This window comes from Callospermophilus lateralis, chromosome 1 (assembly GCF_048772815.1).
Source record: "Callospermophilus lateralis isolate mCalLat2 chromosome 1, mCalLat2.hap1, whole genome shotgun sequence".
Lineage (NCBI taxonomy): Eukaryota > Metazoa > Chordata > Mammalia > Rodentia > Sciuridae > Callospermophilus > Callospermophilus lateralis.
In genome coordinates this window covers 59,865,610-59,881,754 of record NC_135305.1, presented here as the reverse complement: position 1 = coordinate 59,881,754, position 16,145 = coordinate 59,865,610, and the positions used below count along the sequence as shown (strand labels likewise).

Below are 16,145 nucleotides of genomic sequence, written 5' to 3'. Positions count from 1 at the left end.
CTTCTTGGAAGGACACAGAAAGTTTCTTCAAATACAGAAATAAACTTTATGTATATGTAAATTTATATACACAAAAACATCCACATCCATACACATACGTATTTTTTACTCAGCTTTTCATTACTGTGACCAAAAGATCTGACAAGAGAAACATAAAGGAAAAAAAGTTTATTTTGGCTCAGAGTTGTAGAGGTTCAGTCCATGGTCTACCACCTCCATAGCTCTGGGCCCAGGGTAAGGCAGAACATAGTGATAGAAGGGTATCATGGAGGAGAGCGGCTCAATTTATGGCAACAAGGAAGCTTCATTCCCTAGGGGACAAAATATAAACCCCAAATGCATGCCTGCAGTGACCTACCTCTTCCAGCTACACCTTATCTGCTTACAGTTACTATCCAGTTAATCCATATCCGTGGATTAGGGTACACTCTGATAATCTAATCATTTCACTACTGAATGTTCTCACATTGTTTTACACATGACATATGAGGGACATCTCATAACTGTACCATAACATGTGTGTGTGTGTCCTTAATGTGTAGATAAATATATAGGTTAGCCATCCTAAAAAGAAGAAAGGAGAATGAAGAAGTGTATACACTTATGTGTATGAGTGTACATGTGTGTGTATATGTATATCTGTTTATATAGATGCATATATGTGTTTCTATGTCTGCATGTATAAATATATATATATATATATATATATATATATATATATATATATATATATATATTCCTATATAATATAATTCCCATTCCTCAGTGGCTACATGAAACAGTGTGTATAAAACATTTATAAACTGGAATGCACTGATTAAAATATGAATTCTGGTGTTGTTATTACTCTTCTATAGAATTCCATCCATTCAAAAGTGACAAGTGAAGAAAAAAATAGAGTAACCCTGGAAATATAAAAATTAAAGTTGATATTATGTTGAAGGAAGAGAAAAAAACTTAAAAGAGACTACTGTGGTTTAAATATGATTTGTACTTCCTGAAACGCTTGTTGAAATTTAATCTCCATTATGAGATGTTAAGATGTAAAGCCAGGTGAAATCTTTAAGAGATTATGGCCATATTTTCTGAATGAATTGATCCCTTCATCCATAGGTTAATGGATTATCTCTAGAGTGGGTCTAACTAACATAAAAGCCAATTTGGCTAAGTCTCTCCTGCACTCTCATCTCTCACCACCAGGTGATAACTTGCACTGTGTTGGGACTCTGCCTACAGAAAGGCCATTAGCAAATGTGACCCTTCAAACCTAGACTGAAACTGTGAGCCAAAATAATGTGTTTTTTAATAAGTTATCCAGTATGTGATATTAAGTTATTAGTAACCAAAAATGGACTAACAAAAAAATTTGCCAACATTTAAAGTGAAGACACACCTCTAGCCAGCATCTACTGTCCACAATTTCTTTCTCACTCTTGAAGTATATCCCATAGAATGATTTAAAGATGATTTTCTCCCTCCTTCTCTACTATAGTCCTTTTATCCCTAGTATTTTTCAAAATCCATAGTTCTCTGTTTAAGTTCAAGCTTTTGCTCTTCAAGATGTCCTCTTCCCACATCTGCACCAATCATTGATTCCACTCTTGTGTCCATCCCTTCCTCTCTCACCACTGTGCCCAGAACTACTGGACTTTGGACTCTTCCATCACTGGCAATGCCTTGTCTCTTTCTTCCAGCCTCAACAGTATCTTATAGATAATTTACTTAGTACTTCAATGCTGCTTGAAATTAAGAAATAGTTACAAGGATTTATGATACATGTGTAGTACTGTGTAATACTAACTGAACTTAGGAATATGCATCCAAATTCGATCCCTCAAATTATCTAATATTGAATAACTTTTGATAGAAATTTGCTAGATCAGGATATTATTTTTAAATAATGAAATCTAGTTTATACTACCATTATGAATGAAGTTATATTTATAAATGATGTGCTTAAAGTTGCAAATTCTAAAGGTTCTGTACTATTTAGAAAACTGTGTTGTATGTGATGGAAAACGCAACTCAAACCAGTTTATGATAGGTGTGGTGGCACATGCCTTTAATCCCAGCAACTCAGGAGGCTGAGGCAGGAGGATGGCTAGTTCAAAGTCAGCCTCAGTAAAAGCAAGGCACTAAGCAACTCAGTGAAACCTGTCTCTAAATAAAATACAAAATAGGGCAGGTACTCAAGTAAGTACCCCTGAGTTCAACCCCCAGTACTCCCCCCACCCACACACAAAAACAGCTTAAATGGGGTGATTTAATATGTCACATAAGAGAACAGTTAAAAAATTTCAAGACTTTGTCCGAAACTTCAATTTCTCTATATACATTTCATTTCTTCATGTCTATTTGATTTGAGGACACCACTCTCTTCATGGTCCCTAAATACTGTAAACAGGTCTCAGGGATACATTTTCTGGTTTATATGCTACAGTATAGCTTCAGTAAAAGTTGAAATATATCTTGCTGACTTTGATTAACATGTTATCATTAAACCAATCACTGTACCCAGAAGAAACAAATAACTGTATGCAGAAGAATGAACCATGTTGGTTTAGAACTTTATCACCAAAAGACCAACTATTAGAAAATGGGAGAAAAAAGGGATACTTCAGGAAAGCTTGACTGCATTTAGCAGGAAAGAATGATTGATAGTTTCTCAGGAAGAAAATTAAAGTTTCTGAAATCCCTCTCTGGAGGATACTATTCTATGACTATAGGGCTTAATGCATGTGAAATGCCTAGAGTTCTGCTAAGTACTTTGGGTTCTATTATCAGAAAGACTTCTGGGTGCTAGGACTTTTCTACAACAAATAATGTATGTAAATTGTCTAGCAGTGACTGGAACAAATTAAGTGTCAAAATTACTGTGATTAGTAGATTGATTTGAAGAGTTTGAGAGTTATAGAAATAAAAGTTAATCTAACACTTCTCTTATATAACAAGGCCTTTTATAAACAAACAAATAGAATTGACTTTCCTCATTATATTTATTCTAGTTTCTGTAATTTTCTATTCTATTTGAGTTTAAGTTGATCTCAATAACCCTTAAGAAGCAATGCCAAATAGAATAAATTGCCTAGGTACAGTTTAATCATTTGATTTAATTTGTTTCTGAGAGAGAGAGAGAAATAACATACAACATACCAAGAATTTCCACACCCTGGAAATACAACTGTGCAGTCAAGAGGGCACACAGATATAAGCCCAGTCCAAATACTTTTTGAACAGGGTTTACAAACCTGATTACAACTGGAGTTTATGTTTCTGGGGGAAATTTGCCTCCTTGTATATTTCTTCATCGCTGCATCAAACCTAACCACCTTCACCTCATAAAGGATTAAAAGAAATAATTTTGTGGTCGCATGCTTGTGTTCAGATAAACCCCAAACACATTCTATGATGCATATATTTTTAGTTAAGGTACTCTTTAAGGTAAGGGGTGGGAGAAGAAGGAAGTCTGTAATGGAATTTTCTCATACAAGATTAAAATGTATTATCTAGAAAATATTCCAAGTGATAATATATGTTTACTTCACCAGCATTCCCTCAAGACATTTAAATGGTTGCTTTAGAAGGACTAGATAAGGTTGCATAGAGCCCAAGGGAAAAAGGGAGCAGATCCAGGGTGGAGGAAGGAAGTGGCTCACACAGTGACACTGCATTTCAAGTGCTGCTTCATCATTGGGACCCAGTCCAGATTCAGGGTGATCTTGTTAATTATGTTTTGACAGTACTGTTAACACCATTCATTCATCTTTCAAGAGCTGTTTCTCGAATATCTACTCTGAGCCTGGTGTTTCTCTAGAGTACAGTGGTTAGTTAGACAAAAATCTCTGTATCCATGAAGCTTATATGTTGGGGGAGATGGGGAACTGATGGACAATAAGAAGGATAAATAAGTTAAACCTATTATTAGTTATGAATTCAATGCCCCAAACTTGAGAGATGGAGGCTAGATTGTGAGGGCTTGCCAGTGTTAGCTAGGATGGACAAACAAGCTTGACTGAAAGAGTGATATTTATATAAATATAAAAAAGAAAAAAATGAACAAATCACAAGGCATTCTGGAGAAGCATTTCAGATAAAACAGCAGAAACAAAGATTATGATTTGGGGTTTTTGGAATAATATGAAAGACAATGGGTTTGGAGCCCAATGACATAATATTGGAAGGGATGAAGTCAGGAAGTAAAAGGTGGGTAGGGAGATCATTCAGGACTAGAATTGGCTGTCTTGTCCCTGACTTGACATGTTTAGAATTGTCTCAACTTGTATTGAATGGCATGTCTTCACTTGATTTGACCTAGCTTGACTTGAATTTCCTTGACTTAATTTTGCTCCTAAAGGTAACTCCAAGGATTTGGTTTTTATTCTTGAGTGAGAGGGGATTTTAGGTTTTTGAACAGAAAAGTGACATGAGCTGAATCCCAGTAATATAGAATCACTCTGCGTACCTTGTACGAGGAAGATCTGAAAGGAATAGACTGGGATGTTACATTAGAGGTGATAATAAGTTATACTCTGGATATATTTTAAAGGTAGGACGAAAAGGACTCAGAGATGAATCAGATACGTGATGTGAAAAAAGGAGAAGAATGACTTCAAGATTCTTGTTTGAAGAATTTGAAGTTACAGAATTGCCACATTCCTGGGTAGAAAAGGCTATGGAGTTGTAGATCAAGAGAGAAGATCTCAAATGATTAGAAATTTGTTTCTGAAAATGTTAAATTTGAGCTGCATGTTGAACACTCAAGAGGAATTTGGGAAGTATGAGTGTGGAGTTCTTGGGAGATGATCTCAGCAGCCAGAGAGTTGTATTTAGAATCATCTGCATATAGATGGTATGTAAAGTCACGGCAACTCACAGAATTTCTAATATAACTGTCAAGAGAGATAAGGGCAGATAATGGTGAGAGTGGAAGGAAAAGGATAGAAAAATTAGAAGCAAAGGAGCCTGAGAAGAAATGACTGTGACACTAGAAGCCAAGTCAGGGTATTGAATGTGTTGGCATGATCTAGGTCAAATGCCTTTACCAGGACATGAGAGATAAAGACTGAGAATCCACTCTTGGTTTTAGCAACATCAGGGTCACCAGAGATCTTTTCATGTGGAGTTTTGTTGAAAAGGGGGAAATCCTGATTGGTGGGAGGTCAAAACATGCAAAAGTAAAGAAACACTGATAAGAGATAACTTAAGGGATTCATTATAAAAAGAAATTTAGAATTGTTATTGAGGGGATAATTGAAATGGAGCTGTGTCTTTATTTTTAGTAAAATGAGATAAATATGAGGATATTTCTTATTACTGATAATAGAGAACAAACAGGTAAAAATGTTCATATAATAGAAGGGTAAGAATTTCTGGAATATTTAGTAGGTGAGAAAGCATGATAGATATTTGTCAAATTGAGTGACTGGTCTTGAGGGCTGCTGTTTGATCACAGTAATAATAATTTTGCTAAATATAGGATCATGGGTACAACTATGTAGTTAAGTGTTCTGGGAGGTCTTTGGGAAATTCCTTTCTAGTAGCTTCCCCTTTTCTCCTGAAGCAGGAAAAACGATGACTGGCTTTATTTGCTAGTGACTCCAGAGCTTCCCATCTGCACTATGCTTCACTAACTACTTTTTAAATATTTTGCAATAATTATTAACCCTGTAAATAATTACCATGTAGACTTGATGTGTGATGGCAAGGAATTTAAATGCATCATAATTTCATGGAGTATTCATTAAAAAACTCATCCCTGGGTTCCATCTCAGACATACTGAAATATCTCTAGGTAGTGGAGCTAAGAATTTCAACCTTTAGCAAGCTTTCCTGGTCATTCTAATGCACGCCAATTTTGGAGCAAAACTACCCTTTTGATCTTTTGATTGCTTCAATTAAAAATGCCATATTTTCTTTTATCCCCTTGTGAGTTACCATTTCTTTAGAACACTTTTTTCTGTATTTAGTAAAACACATACACACACACACACACAAACACACACACACAGACGAATACAATAAATGTTTAACACTGATGTAGATATTTTTCTAATCAGAGTTTTTCCTGATAACATTCAGGAACTGAAGAAAAAATTGTTTCCAGAGTTATGAACACAAGTATACTTAAGGGACTTTTAAAATCTACATACTAGGTAAACACTATAAACGTGAAGTACCTGATAAGTTAAATTTTATGTCACATTTTAATCAGGGCATCAGCAGTTTATACACTGTCTCCAGTGAAACTGGTTTATTATCCTAGAGATTTAAAACTTGAAAAGAGGCTTTGTCTCATGCTGCTATGTATGCCAAGTCCTTAGCAAAAGTCAATTGAATATCTCTACAAATTTTATTGAAAACCAACCTCTAAATACAATTAATATATTTTTGAATATCACTATCGAGAATTTAAGAAACAATCAAAAACCAAAGCCAAATCCAATATTAAACTATTTTATTCCTCCAACATAAAATCCTAAAAAGTTTTATCTACAGGTATTGTCTTTTATTATTCTTTCCTCTGCATGTTTTAATCTTTGCAAAAGTGAGAGTTTATATAGTGCATACTGAGATTGTTAGAAATTAACAAATCTATTAAAATCGAATTAAACCAGATACAGCATAGAAAATATCTACAAAATGGAGATGATTCTCACAAATATATTCTGTGTCAAATAATATGGTATATATTTGGGGTTATAACCCTGAGTATGGGTGGAAGAATGTAGAGAAGGGAACATGTAAGATAGTTGTAATGAGTGATTTTAACTGAGTCTGTTTTTCTTTGTCATTGAATAATTTTGTTTTTTAATCAGGGTGAAGTGAAAAAAGTATTCGATTTTGAATTCATTTTGAGGTTATTAGTATTCTGGGCAATTCTCCTAGATAATTTTATTCTTCAGTGCTGTAACTTCTATTTTCTGATTTTAAGTAACCCATATATTCTTCAGAAAAGGAATTATTATTACTTTAGAGCAGGCTTGCTTGGCCTCTGAGAGTAATGCTATATAAATTTAAATGCCTAACAGAAATGAGATCAGGTAAAAATGATCCAAACTGTTCCTATTTACTTAATAATTTCTTTATGAAATGATTCTGTTTGTATTATGATTCCTAAAATAGGTTTCCAAATTACTTTAAGCAATTAGTGGTTTAGTGTTCTGCAGTCTTAATAGATGTGTCCCTGCTCTTTCATTTGTCTGTAGACATAAACACCTTTCTGCCAGTTCTAGTGGGATTTGACATTATAGCACCAGCAGGCAGTTTCTTGGACAAATTACTATTTGGGCCACTAAAGTGGGGGAAGGGAAGAATGTTTATTGCACTATTGAACTGGCTCTTGCATCTATGGCCAAAGATTGCACTGGAGGATGCTGTGCTGGGAACCATTCCAAAAAGAGCTGAACACCTTCTGTTTGGAGTGACTTGTCTCTGCATTGAGAACACATGTTAACATTCAGAGGGAGAGAACAGAATCTATTTTATAAGAGCAGAGGGAAAATTTAGCTACACGTGTTGGCAAGTTCAATATTTCCATGACAATGTCTATATGAAATATTATTTCATATTAAAATCATTTTGATATTACTTTATTATGCTAAACACTTTTTCTATACATGAATTGAGTAATAGGGTTTTATTTCACATGTCATGTTTAAGTGCATCAGCTTTCTTTTAATGTTTTATTCATAATCAGTTTCCCATTCCAATTCACCAATGTTAACATGTGTAATTTTTAAGAAAATTATTTAGCCATATTTTTCTATAGGAAGTTGAGATTAAATCCATGCATTTCTATGGGAGTTGAAGAAAGATCTATGGAATTAAGCATATTCTTTTAACCAAAGGCTATGACTAGGTAAGAATCTAAGATTCCGACAAATGCCTTACACACTTATTCAAAGATCCTGATTCCCAGAATTTGTAGCATATTCTTGTTTCTTTCTGAAGAATATAAAAGTAAAGAAGTCTAGGTACATCTACTTTTTCCTTAGGCAAAGATGACTTTAAAGGAAAACCATTTTCCCCCAGAGGATGCATGTAGGAATGGGGAAAAAAAACTAGATATAGGAGATGATAATTTTTCTTCAGCCTGCTTTACACTTGCAGAGATAGCTTTCCAGTGAAACCTCTCACTGAATCCAGGTCCCATCTCTCACCTAGACTACTAGATATCATTAGCTCTGAAAATATCTTTCAGACCTGGTCAGCAATTAAAGAGTGCAGTTAGAGCATGACTCTTTGTAAAATGGATCATAAAATGTGTCCATCTGGGCTCATAAGTTGTAGCTATGGTGTTATGCTGCTATTTTGAGGACAATGTCTCAGAGCATCTGTTTCAACATTGCCTTGAGTGAAGCACCCTGTGATATCACACTTCTCACCAACTCCTCAGTAACTTTCCATTTTGTTTTAAGGCAGATTGTAGGTTCCTGAACATTCTTGCTGCTCAGTATAAGTCCTTATGTTTTTGTAGGTACCCTCACAGAGTTTTTAGGCTAAATCCATCCTAGCAGCCTCAAAATTCAAGCATAGAGCAGCAAACTCAAGATTTCTCTTCACAAGTCAAAGTCTTCAGACCTACATGTATCTTCAGTTCTTACATCTGCTTTGAATACTTCAGAGCATCTCAGAGTAGATATGTCAATTAAATACCTAGGATACCCCAAAATATCATGGTTCATTGCTTATGGTCAAGCTGAATATTGAATACTCAGTTTCAAACCCATTCTACTCCTTAAGATTTATGTGAAAAAAAATGTTCCTTCATGACAAAGTAAAATGCAACAGATACAAAATTCAAGTTGATACATTTAAGGTCAAGTGCCCATCTAAGCAAATATTACAGAAAAATTTGAAAGTAAAACAATCTGAGTCTATGGTTTCATGTGAAATGAAAAGAGCAACATGATACAACAGGAGTATTTAATTCAATTTCTAAAGCTTTTCATATTATTCACCAAAGGAATATTAAATCATTTTTTTAAACAAATCTTATTTTAGAGTTAAAAACCAAGTTATATAAAGTGATTAAAATTCAAAATGAGATGATGAATAAATACATGATCAGATTAGCTCTATGATCAATATAATAGTTCATATCAAAGACATGAGTATGAAATCAAGCTGTGGAGGAAAAAGGTATGAATGCCTCCATGTTAACCCCTGGAATCTTCATTAGTCATAAACCACTGTAAGTGTTACAGCCATTATTATCTATCCCATTTAATGTGGTTAGCAATGAGACAGAATCCAGAAAGCAAACAAAGCAGATTTCATTAAGAATGCAAACAAACCGATTTGTTGAAGTCACTGAACTCACACTCTTAAAAGTATATATATACACACACACACACACACACACACACACACATACATATGATTTACTATAAATACTTAAACATAAATATTCTTAAAACATGCCACACACACTGATGTCAATCCAAAAAAGAAGAAGAAAAAGAAGAAGGAAGAGGAGGAGGAGGAGGAGGAGGAGGAGGAAAAGAAGAAGGAAATAATAATAATAATGTAGGTTGATGTTGTCTCCCTCTTTAATACTCTTTGTCTGCATTTTCCCTTTTTGCCATTTTCTCATCTATATTTTCCCTCAATGGTCTGCGATCAACACTCCATATGGTGGACAAGTTGTTTTTAAGTGCTCTTTGCAGTTAAGATCACTTCCTATTAGGAGCCTGGCCATAGAGGTGAACTTCTCCATTACCTAGACACCTAAGCATTGCAACATTTCCTGGGTAACACCATTAGACATTCTCTGACCACGCAGCTTCATTGTGCAGAAGGAATAGGACTGCTTAATACAATTCTCTTCAATCATATTTCACATGGGCTCTAGAATTTGGAAACTGTGTAAGAGCTCTCATTGACTCTGGTGCTTTCCTCACTGGGAGCTGGCCATGGGACTTGAGAAGAAAAGAGTCCCTGTGTTTTACCATGCCCTGCTTGACACTCAGAGCTCTGTAGTAATGCCTTGGCAGTGCAAATCTACAGATTTCTTCCGAGCCTTAGAAAGCCAGAAAGGACGAGCTAGCCTCAGATTAAATTATGCAAATTTTCAGGCATATATACCATAGCTGTTGAGGATTTAGAATGCTAGAATGAAGTATAAAGGATAAAATGCTTTTTATTGCTGGAGCTCATCCAAGAATACAAGCTATCTTTCCTAGGAGTTTTAGTTCAGCATATTTCAACCTTCCCATCAGCCCTCACCAAAGTGCCCTAAGAATAATATACTGTGTCCTGAGTGGAATTGTTCTAAGTCCCATGATTGACAAATAAAACCAATACTTTACCCCTCCCAGTTTGTATATGGATAGATTATTTGGATGTAGAGTACTTTGTGTAATTTAACATAAAGCCACACAAGTAACTTCTCTAGAAATACACACACACACACACACATACACCTGGTGAAAATGATGCTTTTGAAATTCACCTGTCAAATATTTTTTTGTTAAAGATCTATGTTCTTTAATTTTATCAGACTTCACCTGGGGTAAGAACTGTTGTTGACATTGACAAGTTATGAATAGAGATTCTGTGCCTCTCCCAGTCTCCTTTTCTACAAAGAAGATATATCTATATATCTATATATGCAGCATCTATATTTGAAGACTGATACAGCCCATATACACGTGTGCACATTTTTTTTTCTCTAAGACTGAAGGAGACATTACCTAGAAATATATTAACTGCATATTTCAAATATAATTTCAATAAGAGACAAGACAAACGGATCTTATGTCATTCCTAATTATATTACTATGTAAACAGTATGGAGTCTTATCTCTAGGCTATCAATTCATGTGACATAATTAGTTTTGTGGTAGTTATTAAATATTTTGTAGGGAGATTAAAAGATATGGTAGACATGGATGGAATTTATGAATTTTTACCCATATAAATCATGTGATCACAAAATTAACACATCAATTCAAACAAATCACCTTTTCTTGTTGTTCGTTTTTGTAGTGTTAAGGATTGAACAAAGGGCTTCACCTGGGTTGGATTAATGCTCTGCCACTCAATTATCCCCACAGCACACCACTTTTAAATTCTGAGCATGCTGCTAATTTGAAAATTAAGATGTTTACCAAAATTCATTATTATAAATGTGTTTTAGGAACATATTTTGATATGGTCTTAGAGCTCATGAAGACACTGCACCATAGATGATTATTTCTACCGAGGTTCTAACAAAATCTGTCAACAAACAGCAAAATGCTGCTGAAGAGAATATTCATTATATCCCTATATAATGTAATAATTGCCATTCCTGTTTAATTCAAATACTTTATGAACACTAAGAAAATGAACTTTCTTATCATATTCTTTCTTATTTTATTCTAACATTCTTATCTTTCTATTTGTGTCCTGGCTTCAGAACCTTTAAATTAAGCTCAGTCACTGTAAGTACCCTGGTTCTTATGGTTACCATATCTTATTGATCTATTTTTATTTTTATCTATATTTATTTACTTTATCCTTTTAACCTACTTTCCATGTCACCTCAACCCCTTTCAAAGAAGGAATGATTTGGAAAATTAGTATATACTTTCAAATGTCTTATGGGCTCTTTCAAATTCTATTTCCAATTTACCTTTCTAGGTTGTCTTCAGGCATCAGCAATCAGTACGATGTGTGGTTTTCACAGTACAGCATGCACTCCCATCCGTCACCAGTTTCAACAGCTGCTTTCCCTAAATGCCATTCCTTCATGTTTCAATTTATCTACATGGAAAATTCTTATTCACCACCCAAAATCTTACACTAAATCTTACATGGGGCCTCCCACCATCATCTGAAGTGTTCACTCTCCAACAAGACCCCGACACAATCTGATCATACATCTATACATCTATTACAAAACCTGTCATGTTGTCTTATAAATACTTACCCTCTGCTGCTGCTACTTCTCTCCCCTCCCTTTTTTAAAGAATGCTAACCCCATGTGCTCACTTCTACAGCACATATACTAAAACTGGAACAATATAGAGAAAATTAGCATGCCCCTGCACAAGGATGGCATGCAAATTTGTGAAGTGATCCATATTGGGGAAAGATAAAACAATGTTAGCCCCATAAGCCTGGAAACTATTAATTTACTTGGCTACTGTAATAAAATACCACTGGGTAGTTTATGCAACAGAAATTTATTTTCTCATAATTCTGAAGGCTAAGAGTCAGATCAAGATGTTGGCAGGGTTGGTTTCTTCTGAAATCTCTTTCCTGAGCTTGTAGATGGCTGTCTTCTCCCAGTGACAACATACAGTCTTCCTCTGTGTGTGTCTGTGTACAGATCTCCTCTTCTTAGAAGTACAACAGTCACAGAAGATAAGAGTTCACCTTAATGACCTCATTCCAACCTGATTCCCCCACTGAAGACCCTATCTCTAATACAGTCTCATTCTACAGTCCTGGGGTTTCATACTTCAACATGAGAATTTTAAGACAATTCAGCCCAGAATAGAGACCATGATGAATTTATCTTTCTAGCCCAATTCTTAACTTAGATCCTGTCAGACAATAGAAACAACAAATATTTTTTAATAAATGCCATATTAATGAAAGTATAATTTTTACCATTTATAATATGGTATTTTAAGAGATTTTCCTCAGTAACTTATTAAAAACACTGACATGTTTTTTTTGTACTTTACAAAATAGCTATAATGTTTTTCACCAGCTTATTCATTAAAGAGCTTAGTTCTCCAAGTTAAAAACTTTTATAGCAATTTTGTTATGCTGCCACCAAGTGACACTTACATGAAACTGTTGCCACAGGTTCTGTAGAGATTTTGCTTGGTGAACCTCTTAAAAACCCACAGAGACTAATAATTTTGGTGTTTCTACATTTTTTTAAAAGTAATTGCCTTATTAAAACAAGGATTTAAACAAATCTTGAAGAAATATTGACAGCTAATTATATATAGAAAATATTTTTAAAATAAGACAATTTTCATAGTTCTCTGATAAAATGCTGACATTTAGATGTCAAAAATAAACCATAATTTATATTCGACTTTAATCATGACTAAAAGTCTCTCACGAATCCATTCAGGGAAATATCCTCTGGTTTGTGTAAATTTTGTTGGTTAAATCAGTTCACACAGAGGAAAAAGCTGCTTTTCTAATGGGGGAGAAATGGATGACGTTTTTCCTTAATTTAGAGTTGGAATAGAGCAGGGATTCCTGTTGCAGAAGTAAATAAATGAGGAAAGTTAAGTGAAAGCTATGCCAAGTTAGTATTTCTAAATGACTCTTTCTATTCATTCACTCACCCATCCATTTGTGCTTTCAGTCAAAGAATCCAGCTTTCAATTAGGTCTTCCCTGACTGCCAATCTAAAAATCATTCCTCCTACTTCAATTATTCCCTATCAATAACATGACAAAAGGCATTACTCTGGATTTATCTGGTTTAATTAATTTTTACTTATTTACAATATGGGCTTCCCCCATTAGAAGGTAACACTGTGAACTTTTGATTCCTGATCAAATCCTTATCAACTACAAGAGTGGTGACTCTACTAGAGTTTATTAATAAATACTAATAAAATGAACCAATAGAATTTATTTTAATTAAAATTTAACAGCAGCTTGTATGCAACTGTTCCTGGTGATATTTCTCGCATGAGAAGAGCTTTTTTTTTTTTTTTTTTTTTTTTTTTTTAACAAGGAGAAGGCAAGAGCTATGGGCTCCATCTATTTTATTACACATAAAACATGCCATCCCCACTGATATTTCTTGTCTTCTTTCTGACACCTCTCTTATTTCAATATATTTCATCAATTTGAAAAGTAAATTTTTTCACATTTTAACATTTCTGAAATTGGAATGTACCTTTCAACCAATGGAAAACCACCACCCTGTTAGACATGTAGTTGCATGGATCCTTGTCTGCACTTGTGCCAACTTGATCACAACAGTTGCTGGAATGACAGAATGATTTCATTTTCTTGAGATTTCAGTTAAAGAAAACTTGAGGACTATTTAAGGAGGGATATGATTTCTGATACTGTAATCTATAAGCTTTCTGCTGAACCTTCTGATAAGATCAAAGATCCACCAGCAGCAAAATTACAAAATGAATGGGAGCTGCTTGTAAGAAAAATCTCAGAAACAAGAGGAAAGCCCAGTTTTTGGCAATCCCCCCTTTGATGCTCTTGCACCATAAAGATTTATATGGTACTGAGAAACAAGCACTTCCAGCAATTCTGAGCTAAAACCTAATGATTGTTCTCTGAACATAACAAATTTATGAGGAGTTTAACTTCTTAGCTTCTATTTTCATTTTCACATGAGTGTAATAAATCCATGTCGAAATAAATTAAGAGTCATATTTTGGATAAATGCATAATTAATATGTAAAATAATAAGAAATAATTAAGTGGCAATGTGCTTTCTTCCTGGTCATATTTAAAAGTAGGATACATCTAAAAATTAATATCAACTTAGTGTCAGCGAAATATCATGGAGTTCCATTCAAGTGTCAAACACTATGCTAGGCATTGAAAACACAAGAGTGAATGACAAGTACAGTTCCTTCTTTCATTAAGACAGCTTGGCCTCACCAATCACTCTCTACATCTGCACTAGATTAGCACTAAATAATACTGGGACTGTAAATTGGTGCAACCATTATGGAAAACAGTATGGAGATGCCTCAAAAACATGGAATGAAACCACCATTTGACCCAGTTATCCCACTCCTAGGTTTATACCCAAAGGACTTAAAATCAGCATACTACAGTGATGTAGCCGTATCAACATTTATACTGGCTCAACTCACAATAGCTAAACTATGGAACCAAACTAGGTGTCCTTCAACAGGTGAATGGATAAACAAACTGTAGTATATATACACAATGAAATATTACTCAGCCTTAAAGAAAAATGAAATTATGGTATTTGCCAGTAAATAGGTGGAGCTGGAGAATATCATGCTAAGCAAAATAAGCCAATCCCAAAAAACCAAAGACCAAATGCTTTCTCTGATATGTGGATGCTAATTCACAGTAAGTGGTTGGGGGGTAGGGAAGTATAGAGTTACTTTATATTAGGCAGAAGGGAGTCAAGGGAGGGGATGGGATATGGAGGTAGGGGTAGGAAGGGTATTAGAATGAATAGGACATTATAACCCTATGTGCATGTATTGCTACATGACCAGTGTGATTCTACATCATGTACAACCAGAAGATTGAGAAGTTATACTCCTTTTATGTATGATATGTCAATGTGCATTCTACTGTCATATATAACTAAATAAAACAAATTTAAAAATGAAAAATAGAAGACTTACTAATTATTTTCCATTGAATGTACATTGCTCAAAGGAATTTTTAAAGAAAAAATTGAAAGTAATTAATTATTTAGAAATTCTAACATGCTGTGGATATTATATGTAGTTGTAACAAGAAAATCTCTAAGTTGTATTATTTATTATTTCTTACTTTGGATTCATTACAGTGGTAGCACCAAATTTTATATTGAAATAACTTCTTAATTTCATACCACAATGCAATAATGTATTCTGCAATCTGCTTTTCTTTCATCCTCTGAACTGCATTCTTAAAATATATAACATTTCTTTTGCCATCAGGGCATATAAAATTAAGTTTAAATTTTCTTAGTGATGCATTTTCAACTAAGCTTGTCATTTGCCTTTTTTCATTGTTTGATTTTGCTAAAGTTTAAATTTTAAATTTTTATGAGAGAGTTGGAATTGCTAGCAGACTATATGGCAAAATAAAACTCCATCAAAAAGAAATGTTTTCTTGCTCCAAAAAAAGTTTGTTAGTTTTAAGCTCTAAAATATCTTCTATAATCTGATCTTATTGTGTGCATTAACATGTAAAACAATTAAATGAAATAATAACTTAATCAAGTTTGGTATCACCTAATATGTTCAGAGAATAAAAATAAAATTGACAAGGTATCCAAGGCTGTCTACCAAGTGACTTTAACATTTTTTTGGAACATTTTCTAAGTTTAATATAATTAAAGACATACATTTTTGAATGCACAGGACCAAAAGTGTGCTCAGAAGATCAATGGCCCTGGAAAAAAAATGCTTATTCAGTCACTAGGATGCCATAGAGGGTTTGTGGTTACAGGTTTAGATGACA

General features: G+C 34.2%; 1 protein-coding gene and 1 non-coding gene across 3 annotated transcripts in view; both read left to right on the top strand.

Annotated features, from left to right (window-relative positions):
• Nucleotides 1-16,145, top strand: part of Magi2 (membrane associated guanylate kinase, WW and PDZ domain containing 2) — a 1,283,222-nt gene that overhangs the window by 126,109 nt on the left and 1,140,968 nt on the right. The gene's annotated exons all lie outside the window — the stretch shown is intronic.
• On the top strand, nt 11,969-12,074 carry LOC143384597 (U6 spliceosomal RNA). Its single transcript, XR_013089393.1, has one exon. It is a non-coding gene; the product is annotated as a U6 spliceosomal RNA (small nuclear RNA).